Here is a 12,116-nt window from a genome sequence, read left to right as displayed (position 1 = left end):
CAAAATAACCTGGAGGTATCAGTTGTGCAGAAGGATCCGGTTGTGGATGTGCTGCTCATCAGTCTGGTTTTCTATTTCAGTTCTCTGAATAAATGACCTCAGCGCTGGGAAGGAAGGTCAGACACGTAGTTGGAGTTAAATAAAAAGATGAAATTAGGTGAAATTATCTAAAAATGTATTTGTTTTGCAGTTGTGTTTTTGGAATTCCAAATACCTATTAGTTCTGGGAACTCATAGGGATAGTATGGAAAAGTCATATTCACCCTCATGAAAGATCCAGATGTTCCTCCAGGACTCTGATGTTAGTCTGACGGTTTTTGCAGCTGTATCAAGGAAAACATGTCAATTTTTCATCTTTGTGATTGACAGGCTGAGAGGGAAAAACTAGGAAGAGGCATGATGTATCTCTCTTTTGGTTCTCTTGCTGCATACTGGGGACAGGTGGTCATGTTTGTTTTAATTTTACAACGATCTGGCAGCCCAGCTGGATACATACTTGCACAAGTTGTGGTTTGGAAATGGGGGAAAAAGCAATATCTCAAATTGGCTGCGGGTTCACAGGAGAGAGAGAGAGGAGGTAGGCACTGACGCATAAATTGGTTTACAAAAATTAGAACGAGAGGTGCCTGGACAAAAGGCTCTACTGGCAACAGTGTAACAAGTCTGTGAACTGAAGATCCAGACAGGCGAGTTCAAGGGAAAAACCAACACCAAGTAAGTTCAGTAAGTTGTTGGGCCACCACATGCAGCCAGAACAGCGTCAGTGCTGCTTGTTGCTGATTCTACGAGACTGAACTCTACTGGAACGATGAAAACCTTTCTTACAAAAGATGTTCCATCATTTGGTGTTTTGATGATGGTGGTGGAGAGCGATGTCTAACATGTGGGTCCAAAATCTCCCATAGGTGTTCAACTGGGTTGAGATGTGATGATCTGCCGTCCGTGCCCCAACTACCAACCCTCTTTCAAAATCACTTAGATCTTTTCCTCTTGTCATCTTGATACACAATCAGAATCAGCTGGGTCTACTCAGCATTTTCATACCTACCATAGTGCATGATGGGACGCTAATTGTACCATGTAGTTCACCTGTGTGGAGGCATCTGCATTTGTTATGTTTCTCATTTATTCACCTGTCTGTATATTGTAGAATGTAACTACATGTTAAACTGTCAAAATATGGAAAATGTCTTTTAGGGAAGGATTCATTTGCAAAGGTACATCTGTTGTAGGTTTAAGGAGGGATCCAGATAACACTGAATAAAAACACACTTGACATATAACCGCTTTCAGGATCTTTGACACCATAAGAGTCAACATCAGTTCAATAGGTATGGCGGTGCTTTGAGTTGAATGCTAATGTCAGCATGCTAAGATGCCCACAATTACACTTTAAACATGCTGATGTTTAGCATGAACTGATTAGTTCTCCCCCCTAATTTGACTATTGACTCTCTAATAGATGCTGACCCTGAACTGCAGCGTCCTTGGAGTTAGAGTCTGGTGGCATGTGTTGCATCTCTCTCTCTCTTGTTTCCTGTCATAACTTTACCAAAGGCTTCAAATTCCCCCCAAAATCTTTAAAACTGAATAAAACTGTCAATCTGGCTCTAGAGGAAAAGTAAAGCAAAGGATTCATCCTCTGGGGATAATGAATGTCTGCACTATCTTTCATGGCCGTCCATTAAAATAGTTCAGTCAGGACCAAAATAATGCACTGACAGATGAATGACAGACTATTGCCATCCTTAAGAGTCACGCTACCGTTCACTTAGCTTGTATTTTTCTGTTGACCTATTATAGTAAAAACACACATAGTAACCGTCAAACACAAAAACAGATGACTGTGAATTTATGCACGCTCAGTTCTGACTAGACTGTTGTTGATTTCAAAGCCCACAGAAAGGATTCAGGATTAGAGGTTAGATTGCTTTTTAGTTTTTATTAGCTTCATACATCTTATTAGCACATCAGAATAGGCATGTTTCAGTGTCTGCTGCTCTTGGACCAGAGAACCAATAATTCATGTCTGATCGCTTCCTTTCCTGGTGCCCATTTAGACTCTTTAAGTGCAACAATCAGGAGTCTGGCCGCCATGTGCGTTATTCCTCCAGCTCTGAAAGGAGACCCTGTTGCCCCCATTTTTCTCATCAATCGGTCTTGCAAATGGTGCCATTTGGCCTCTGCAGACCACTGGCTCTTCCAACACCAAGTCTAGGGTTTATGGGTTTGAGGTTCCTTCTACACCCTCTCCCCTTTCACTGACCACAAAGTGAAAAAAAAACAAAAAAAACCCACTGACTGCATACCTGATCATCTCAGAAGCGCTCTGAGATGGAAGAGCTCTTCAGCCTGGAAAAGTTTACAGTGAGATCTCTATCGTTTCATGAAGTTGGAAATGTAATATTGGAGAAAAAGCTTCAAAACGTTTTCTTGTTGCATGTGCACACAAGTATTCCGTCTTGGCTTCAAGACTCCAAACTCCCCCACCACAACTGTTCAACAGTTCCTCTCAACGGCCGCTTCGCCAAACCGTTCTGCTAGAGCACATGCCTGTATGTCAGCGAGATTGACTGTTTCTTACCATGTGAGTCGCTTTGGAGCAGACAGGAGTTTGGTTTGCCAGTAACTGTGCTCTCTAATCTCTGAAGTATGATTTTTTAAATTTTTTTTTTTTATTACAACAAGGAAATTCAGGCTGAAGACAGTAATTTTCACAACTGCAATGTGCCAGCTTTAATCAAACTGTGTGACATCATGTAAATGCATTCAGTGTGGCAAAGGTAACCACGGGGTCATGTGCTTGTGCATTCCTCGCTGACATTTTTAGGGGAGGTACTGGCTATTATGAGTGGAAAGCCACACGCTATCTGTCTGGGCGTCTCAGATACTACTGGCCAAAAATGAAACAGTGGAATGTTTGCATGAGAATATTCAGCGGAGAGAAAAGGAGACAAACAAGCTGTCAGAGGCAGAAACAAGTTCAGATACTTTTCTCTGATGAAACGCACACTCCTTGTGGTGCAAATTGTTTAAAAGCTGCTGTCTGACTGTCTGGCTGGAACCCAGAGGTCATTGCTAATATTCAGTTACTGTTTTGCCTACTGTATGTCTCGAACTCTTATGATGGGAGGGAGTGCTCACTGTGCCAAGAGAAAATGGCAAAAATCACAATATGGTGAAATCCGCAAATAGTCAGAGTTGTCATTCATTCTGGGCAATGCAAAACATGAAAAAGCACTTGTGTTCCCGAGCCTTCTGAAGAATGTCCATGTGATGCAGCGCACATTTCAAATTGAAGGTCAACGTTTTGAGGAAATCTGAGTAATCGTGCTGCGCGTTTTATTATTGAGTCAGAGTTATTTAGAAGAGTAGCAGTACTTAATTCAAAATGATTAATAATGCACAGCAGCTATAACAATAACACTAAAAACACGTAAAATAAATGTCAATCAAAGCAAAGACTGTTGGATGAGGATGGAGGGGGTTGTCAGTGCTTTCTACAATGAGCTCAGGGATGCTTGATGAATATAGCAGCGGCTCCCAACCTTTTTTTGGAGACAAAAACCAGAAACAAACAGGCAGAAAGATTTCCTCACTGTCCCGTGTTGACACATGCAGGTGAATATTCACTGGAGCATTTGAGCAAACAGAACTAAAATGTTTAGACAGAGATGCTTCAGTGGGGTGATCTATTCAGCTTCCCTTTCCACAACACCCCGGTCTAACATGACGTGAGACAATCCAAAGGCTTTCATGTGAAGTTATAAATGGATGTATTAAGCTCAAGGTCCTGGAGAACCTTGCATTTATTCTGGGACTGTATTTTATTTAGACCTTGCAGAAGCTTATCCAGACCAAATATTTTCTCTTGCAGTGTTAAGAGAGCTGCCGTTGTCCACGTTTGGCTTTGGTTTGTTGTGCTTTGTCCAAACTACAGGAGGGGGTGTGTCCAACAAATTCTGTCAACCTTTTGAAACCGATCTGCCATTCACACACACTTGCTGTGTGCAGGTGAGAAAGCAAGCAGGATTTAAACTTCTCTCTTAAGTCTTTTTTTTTTTTTATGTCCTCCAGGAGCGACTGCATAAAAATATGTACCTCATATAAACCAGCAAAGCACAGCCCTGCCTTTAGTGAATCAATGACTATAAAACCACGAGGTTGACATTTTTTGTTTTGCATGAAATGTTGTGCCCACTACTGGATACATTACCATTGAATGTGGTGCAGATATGATGCAAACAAGACATCGATACTGCTTTGGATACCAGATACAGCATCTCTATTGATCACTTCCTGCAACATTACAGCAAAAAACTAAAATTATAAGGCATCATTCTTAGGTTATTTATATCTCTGTTGAATCAGCTGCTAATACTGTATGTAAACGGAGAAAAAACCTCACAAGGCTCAATAATCAAAACTTTCTCCACAACAGATGTCTTACTAAAGAAAACTGTTCTGGAGGACAAACTTTGCCCTTTATTATAAATCTGTGAAAGACGTCCATGGAAGCCCATCAAAGAATGCTACAATTTGCAGATGTCCTCTAACGGCCACACACGCAGACTATCAGTAGATGCTACCATTTATTGATGTTCCCTGAATTCCTCACATGCAGACAGTGGATAGATGTTAGCTGCAGCACACATCATCAGTAGCCCCACTTTGGGGGATTTTGGGGCAACAGTATACTGCACCATATAGTATCTTCATGGGAGGTTTAAGGGGGTTTATATTTGTTATTGCAAAATTGCCAATATGAGCCCCTTTTCCCCGGAGCATTTGCCTTGTGCCTGGTTTGCCTCTCCTGACCGTGCGCCTCTGGGTGAAATGTGTAAATGTGTGTGGTAGGCTAGTGCTTTCTCCAGATTATTATGAATTCCCTCCATTTTCACTGTTTGTTTGACCTCACCAATGGATTGACCTCCTGGTCAGTAAAGACAATGACTTCCTTTAGCCGCTAGCATTTGTGTTCAGGGCTGATAACTTGATGGTGTCTCTCTATCTCTGTAAAAGAGGCTTTCTGACTGAGGAGCATGTCACAGAAACTGGATACTGGCAAAGCCAACAAGACGAGCCTGTAAGATTTATGATCTGTGTCAGTATTTAATTGTTGAGGTTTAGGGAGTCGGAGGGAGAGGAGACAGAAGAAGGCAAAGAGTGCTCCAGTTAGGAAAGTGAAACAAATAAGTGTCATGAAATGTACAAAATAAAAAGAAAGGGGGGAAAAACCATTACCGTGATTGAGACTGGGCCTGGCTATTATGGCGATCCAACCACACACATATGCTGTTTTAGCACGGAGTAGTCCTTACCTGGGATTTGCCAAGTACAGCCACTGTCTTTACCGCTTTCCCATATTTTCTTTCTTTCTCCATTCACTTTTCCTGTCACATATCATCTTTTCAATTTGCAAGAAATTAAACAAAAGCTTTGTGCTACTGGTTTTCTGCTCCTCATAGCTTTGGAAGTGAAGCACAATTCACGGCTAGTAACATTTTTACATCACAGCTCCCGTGATTCTAGTTTTGTTCATGTAGTACATTCTCTAAGATCACAGGGAGAACCAGAAAAAACGGTAATGCATTTAATTTTAGAGTTAACCTGCAATCCAATGTCATAATGTAATTCCACAGCCTCAAAAATGCAAATGCCAAGAAATACATCCAGTACTGGATCGCCTTTTTTCCGAGATGTGAAATTCTCAAAACCTCTTTCCTGTTGTCTTTGCAAATAGTAAAACTGCAACATTTCTGTGGCTTTTTTGTCATAAATCTGATTTCAGAGTGAAAACCATTGAAAGGTTTTTATATCAGTGTTTAATGGTGTACATCAGATACATCACTCTGCCTCGGCCAAACTAAACCTGTGTTTAGTCAATATCTGAATGAATCTATAAGGAGGCTCTGGCTGGATCCAGCTGCGTTGGCTGATGTGCTTTGCTTATCCTGGACAAAGACAGAGAATTTTAATGCAAGACTGGCAGTGACAAACATAAATCCTGAGTTTAAGGATATATATATATCACTGCTCCTACATATATATTGTTTGCGCTACTTCACGAATATGATTTTCAAATTCCCACTATAGTCAGAGAAGATAAGGCAACATCTGCTTCCAATGCAGCAACAAGCTTATCCAGCTCCATGGTGAAATAAGCAGAAAGACTCAACAAATCTGGGTGAACAGTCTGATCCACCACAACAGCACCCACCGTCACACCACATAGATCGTGTGGTTCAGTTGCTTTGCTGATGTCTGCGGTAATAAAACTGAAGGGTTCGCCTCCATGTAGTGATTAATGATAAGCCCTGTCAGCATGAATAAAAGAGAGGAAGTTGTAATTAAAGAAGGTCTGCAGAAGGGCGAGATTTAAGAACCACAGCCTGCTAATCAAGTCAGCAGAGATGTTATTAATAGGAGCACCCAACTACCCATCATCCCACCCACACACAAACAGACAATTGCTGTGTCAGTTGAATGCATCAACCTTTAATCTCCAACAACCAGAAGAAACAACCAGAACCATTATGCTTGGTAATTCTGTACAAATTTCTCATTCAAGGTCCAATCAATACTATTTGCAATGGCATTACTTACTTAGTAAAATGATACGGTATTTGCAAAGACAATAGCTCAATATTTTGGGAAATACACTTGTATGAGACAAGGATTAGCTTGAAATTTTGCTCATAGTTTTCTTGTAATACTCCAAGATGTACATTTTGAGTTATACCTTTAGGATAATAAAAGTAAATACATCATAATGGATAAGTATGTTTTAATTAAAAGTGACTTTAGCTTATATTTCATTTATAGAATAGCTTAATTAATTTTCTTTGGTTATCAGGTACTGGAGTGCACCTGGCACATTTACTCCAGTTAATCTGTGGCGCAAAGGAATCTAGTGGCGGGTAGACTAGCTGTGGATTCCTGCGGTTTTCATACTGTGTCCTTTCAGGTTTAGTTTTTTCTGTAAAACAAACATCAGCGGATTTACCTGCTTTGTGACACGTGTGTAATAAATGTTTTTTGTGTTCATCAACTTTATAACAGAAGCAGAGTGGATTATTGTGTGGAACTACGTCGGTTGGACACGTGTAAAGGCCACGACTCCCAGCTTAGTCACATTTTTGCAGTAACAATACTGAGAACAGTCAGAGGAGAAGACTCACGTCACGACACCCTTATGTCTGTACAGTAAATATGAAGCATTAGTTGGCAGTTAGCTTAGTTTAGCACAAAAACTGTAAACAGCTAGAAACAGCCAGCCTGGCTCTGTACAAAGGCAACAAAATAAGCTGACTAGCAACTCACCAAAACTCACCTAATTAACATTTAGCTTCTCACTTAACTCTCAGCAAAAAAGTAAATAAGCCTATGTCCAAAAATGTCAAACAATTCCTTTAAATGCCAGATTATTTTTCAGAAGCAATTTGCTGAGTGAAATTTATTGTTGGTAAAAGGTAGGCTCTGATATTATTTTTCACTGGAATAATCAAAACAATCGGCAAGAGAAGCTTAGAGGACATAAAGTGATATTTAATGAAGACAAACTGAGTCTAGCCTGAAACGATGAAATCATTAGCCGATCCACAGAGCAGTATGATAGTGAGCTGTGCCAGAAAATGAAACAAGGACCATCAATCTCAGTTCTTCTCTTTTTTTGTTTCTTCCTCGTGCCACCCAAGAATCTGATAAACTCCCACAAACCCTGTAATAAAATGCTGGATGGCATTGAATAGTGCAGAAATATTTTCTGATTTTCAGCCATGACTTGCTAAAATCCAGTTCATGTTCTCTCACACATCATAATTTTCATCTGTCAGAACCACAAACTGCGGAAAATAAGTGACCAGACAAATACACAAAATATTTTGGCAGGTTTTTTAAATTTTTCTTCTTGGATCTAAATATAAATTCAACTGTCATTCTTCTGTGTGTTGGCCATGATTTTGTTTGATATTGTGCAGGAAATTATCTCTGATTATACACGCATCAAATAAATCACCAAACCATTACCATTTAAACAAAACATTTACTGCAAGTCTTTTAAAGGCACTTTTTTGCAAGTCTTGCTATCACCACATAGCCAACTTTAGCATTAACAGCTGTTTACTTACCATTCTAGAAGAAATTTTGTGACTTTCGCATCATACTTCATTCCTTTATCTACCAAGAGTTGTCTCCAGAGGTGGAAAGCAACACCAATGTTAACTCTTGTCTCAGTCACATCTTTTCTTGTACTGATGTTTGGATGCTAAAAAGCTAGCAGCCCGTTGCATCACTTTCTGACAGTGAGGTAGGTATTATTACCATGTAGGGCATATTATAACCAAAGACTGTAAATAAAGATGGCTGTAGCCTCCGTGACATCACCCATAGGTTTCTGAAGAGTGGTTTTGAAGCTCAGAGTCGGCTGTTCCACACATCACCATCTTGGCAGTGCCTGACTCCGCCTAACTCCCAGCTAATTCAAAACTGGGCAAAGTGGTAGAGCGTGTGTAACCAAGACTTGGGTGCATGCTGGATTGTGGCAAGCATATGCTCACCTGAAGCAGCACACCCACAATCATGCATAACTTTAAGCCTTAATAAAATCTAAACAGGTGAGAAAATCCCCCCCTGTACATTTGTCATGAAGGAGGCTGTAAACATGTTTATTTCTGCTGTTAAGTTGGGCATTTTAACATGGGATTCTATGGGGACTGACTCACTTTTGGAGCCAGCTGCAAGTGGCCATTCGAGGAACTGTTTTTGTATTACCATGATGGCCGAAGCTCTTGTCAGGCCACAATCAACACCACCCACTCCTGGAAAGAAACCACGTTCAGACACCTCCTTCATGTAAGCACAAGTTAGACTGGTTTTGAAGCCCTGTACAATGTTTGTGAATAGATAAAAAATGACTGGAGAAAGGCAGGATGGTTATTGATGAGCAATTAACTGAGTGACCAGATATGTCCAACTTGATGCCCAGGGATTTGCAATACCAACAATAATTGGAGCAGTTGTAGCTCTAGCTTGGGTGGGATTTTGAAGCCATCCATCTCTGCACTCAACCTCCCCCCTCCTTCCTTTTGTTTCCTTTTCATCATCAGTCCCACAGTCACAATGAAATGTCATTGGCAGAAGGCTGTGGCTTGAGGCTTGAAATCAATGGGATTCATCTGGACTCAAGTGTAGTAACACTCATCATAGATAAAAATATGCTTTCTCACATAAAGTGCACAACTAAAACTCCAACAGTAAAACCTTAAAAATGCTCCTCATATTCAGTTATAAATGGTCCGGACAGATTAGCCTGATTGGGAGAAGGTTTATTGGACACTTGCCTCAGTTACTTCCCCTGTATTTGTCTTCAGCCTGAACGATTAAGCAGGGATGACTGTACTGTACCGTATGACAGATTTATGCAGGCCGCACACAGCACAGATAACTCACACTCACACAACCTTGAATCTGATGCTGCCTTCATGACTCTGAACTTTCTCAGCACAGTTCTCCCCAAGGTACATGCTGTACTGTGGTGACACAGCGAAAGCAACGTGCCAGCTCACTGATTTTAGTTAATGCTGCTGATAGCAATCATGCTGTGTTTACCTCTGGTTTGACTTTCTCTACTTGACTCACCGAGGGAATCTTTTTTCACTACTCAGTAATTTGCCAGAGGGCTCAAATCTCTAGCAATTACGTCACCAATTACATCTTCTGTCATGCAGAGGTGGTTTGAACAGTTAATAAATAATATTTATTTACACACGTTAAAAACATTCACAGGCTGGTTTGAAACTGTTTATAAATGATGCTGTTCTATTTCATGCAAAGCCTTCAGCTACATCTTGTGGCCTTCATCGGCAGGCTGTTCATTTGTCAGACCTGTATTAGTTTATGTATTTTTCCTCTTAGTTTGCTTTAATGTGAGTTAGACAGTTTCACAAAAAAGCCTAAAAGGTTTCACCTGCTGACCACTGGTACCAAAATGACAAAAGCCTCGCTGAGAAGGAAGCGCGTTACCTGTTGGAAATACAGCACCTCAGCTCTGCTACAGCTGTACTGGAAGTGTGTTTCGATTGTTACAGTCTTCATTGAATTCTCCTAGTAAAGTGATGTAACTGTTGAATCCTCCGTAAGTCGTGGCTAATTAGTCCGCCCTAAGATCAAGAACTGGACAGTGTTGTGCAACAGATGATTTCAGATTTCTATTTAAAGACTAATAGTTTGGTCTGAGGCGTAGTCAAAGTGGTGCTCTGTGACTCATTAGGGGAGCTCAGCTACACTAGTACATATGAAGATTCATTCATGCAAAGCCTCTAATAGAGCCCTGGGATTATTCATTCAGATCCAGTCTCATAATGTATTAATTATCCAGTTTTTTATCAGTTTAATAGCCTTGATAGGCTGGTAATAAAAAAATAAAAAAATAAAACCTTTATATTGGCATGGCTTAAAAGTCATGCCGCTGGTAGTGCAATTAATCTAAATCATGTGCAGTGTGAAGACAGGACATTACATCACACTCAAACTGAAACAACGCTAAACTCACAGACTGAGAATTGCACTTTAGAGTAATGTGAAATCACTACTCTTGTAGCGATGGAGGTTAGATTAAAAGTCTTCTGAGGGCTTCATTTATCACACTTGATGGTGAAACTGTTTCATAACTTCAGCTGTTGCACTAAGATCCTGTTTGTTTTCTCTGTTTCAGTCTCACAAACAGCCTGGACGAGACACAAGAGTGATCAGTCAGTGCAATGGCCTTTTTCGTGAACCTGTTGAGGCTTTGCGGAGGATCAAAGGCTCATCACCGGGCCACGTCCCAACAACCCCAACACAGTCCAGGAACAAACTGACGTGATGGTTGTAAAGTCAATGGAACAAAGATAAACATGGTCTAAGGTGTGATTTGAGGAACCCAGCTGAACTTTGACAAAGAATTTTGTTTTTCTTGCCATCCACAATGTTTTGAGCAAAACATGCTGCACCGCCCTCACTCACAGGACTCATCAGTGTTTTGCACAACAAAATAAAAAACTACAATCTGTATGAAAGGAGCCAACAGGAGAGACTTCAGCTGATGATAAACAGTGTGGCTGGATGTTATTACAAACGTTTTTATAGCAGCGACATTATGTCATGAAAGGAATAACCAGTGATGAGATATAACACTAATATTTAACCTGTGATTACACTAGGCCTCATTAAAGCTGTCGGCTCTAAATGCCAACATTCATCTCATTATTTTCACGTAATCCTCTTTTATAGTCCTCCGTTCTTTATGAAACACTGAAAGGCCAAATATCAGTTAGGACCTTCTTTAAAGACCTAAATATGTTTATAAATATGTTTTTGGCAAGCTCCGACATACAAACACATACAAACAGGGCCGCTAGCGCTGTTTAACACATCTCCCATAGGTGTTCAATTGGTGACTGCGAAGATCATAGCATATGATTCACATCATTTTCACAATCATCAAACTATTCAGTGACCCCTCACACCGTAAACTTTCTTCTTTCTCTTCTCATTTTTCAGGTTTTTCCTTTGGTTTGACACCCGTCTGTATACATCCACACACTCTTTCACTGACCTTTGCTGTGGCTCAACGAATATTTGTTCCTTTGTCTGATGGAGACAGTGATGTCAATCTTTTGGTGTGTAATCTTTACTTTGGCACTTTAATTGAAGCAGCTTCTGCCAAATTACAACAATGCTTACTGTAAATGTTTTAAAGGCTGAAGCTGACGCTGGATGGGAAAAAGAAGGGTACAGCACCAGTAGGCAGATTTTTTTTTTCTTACCTTTGGACAGAGCCAGGCTAGTGGTTTCCGGTTGTTTCCAGTCTTTATGCTAAGCTAAGCTAACCGCCTGCTAGTGGCCTTCAAGTGGCACAGTACCATGCATGAGAGTGGTATCAGCCGTTTCATCGAACTCTTGGCAAGAAAGCAAATGAGTGTATTTCCAAAAATGTCAAAAGCATTTTCAAAGTCAGTGCTTGTGATTTAAAATCAAATCCAGTACAGAATGAAAAGATTCCTGCTCATCCTTGTGCAACACAAACTCAGCGGCTGTGACCTGACCAGATGTGGATCCACTGGCAATGAAAGTTT

This window comes from Seriola lalandi, unplaced genomic scaffold, assembly GCF_002814215.2.
Source record: "Seriola lalandi dorsalis isolate HSWRI2012SDOR001 ecotype SW California unplaced genomic scaffold, Sedor1 jcf7180002054678, whole genome shotgun sequence".
NCBI classification, from domain to species: Eukaryota; Metazoa; Chordata; class Actinopteri; order Carangiformes; family Carangidae; genus Seriola; species Seriola lalandi.
The sequence above is the reverse complement of the archived record's forward strand: the minus strand, read 5'-3'. Positions refer to the sequence as shown.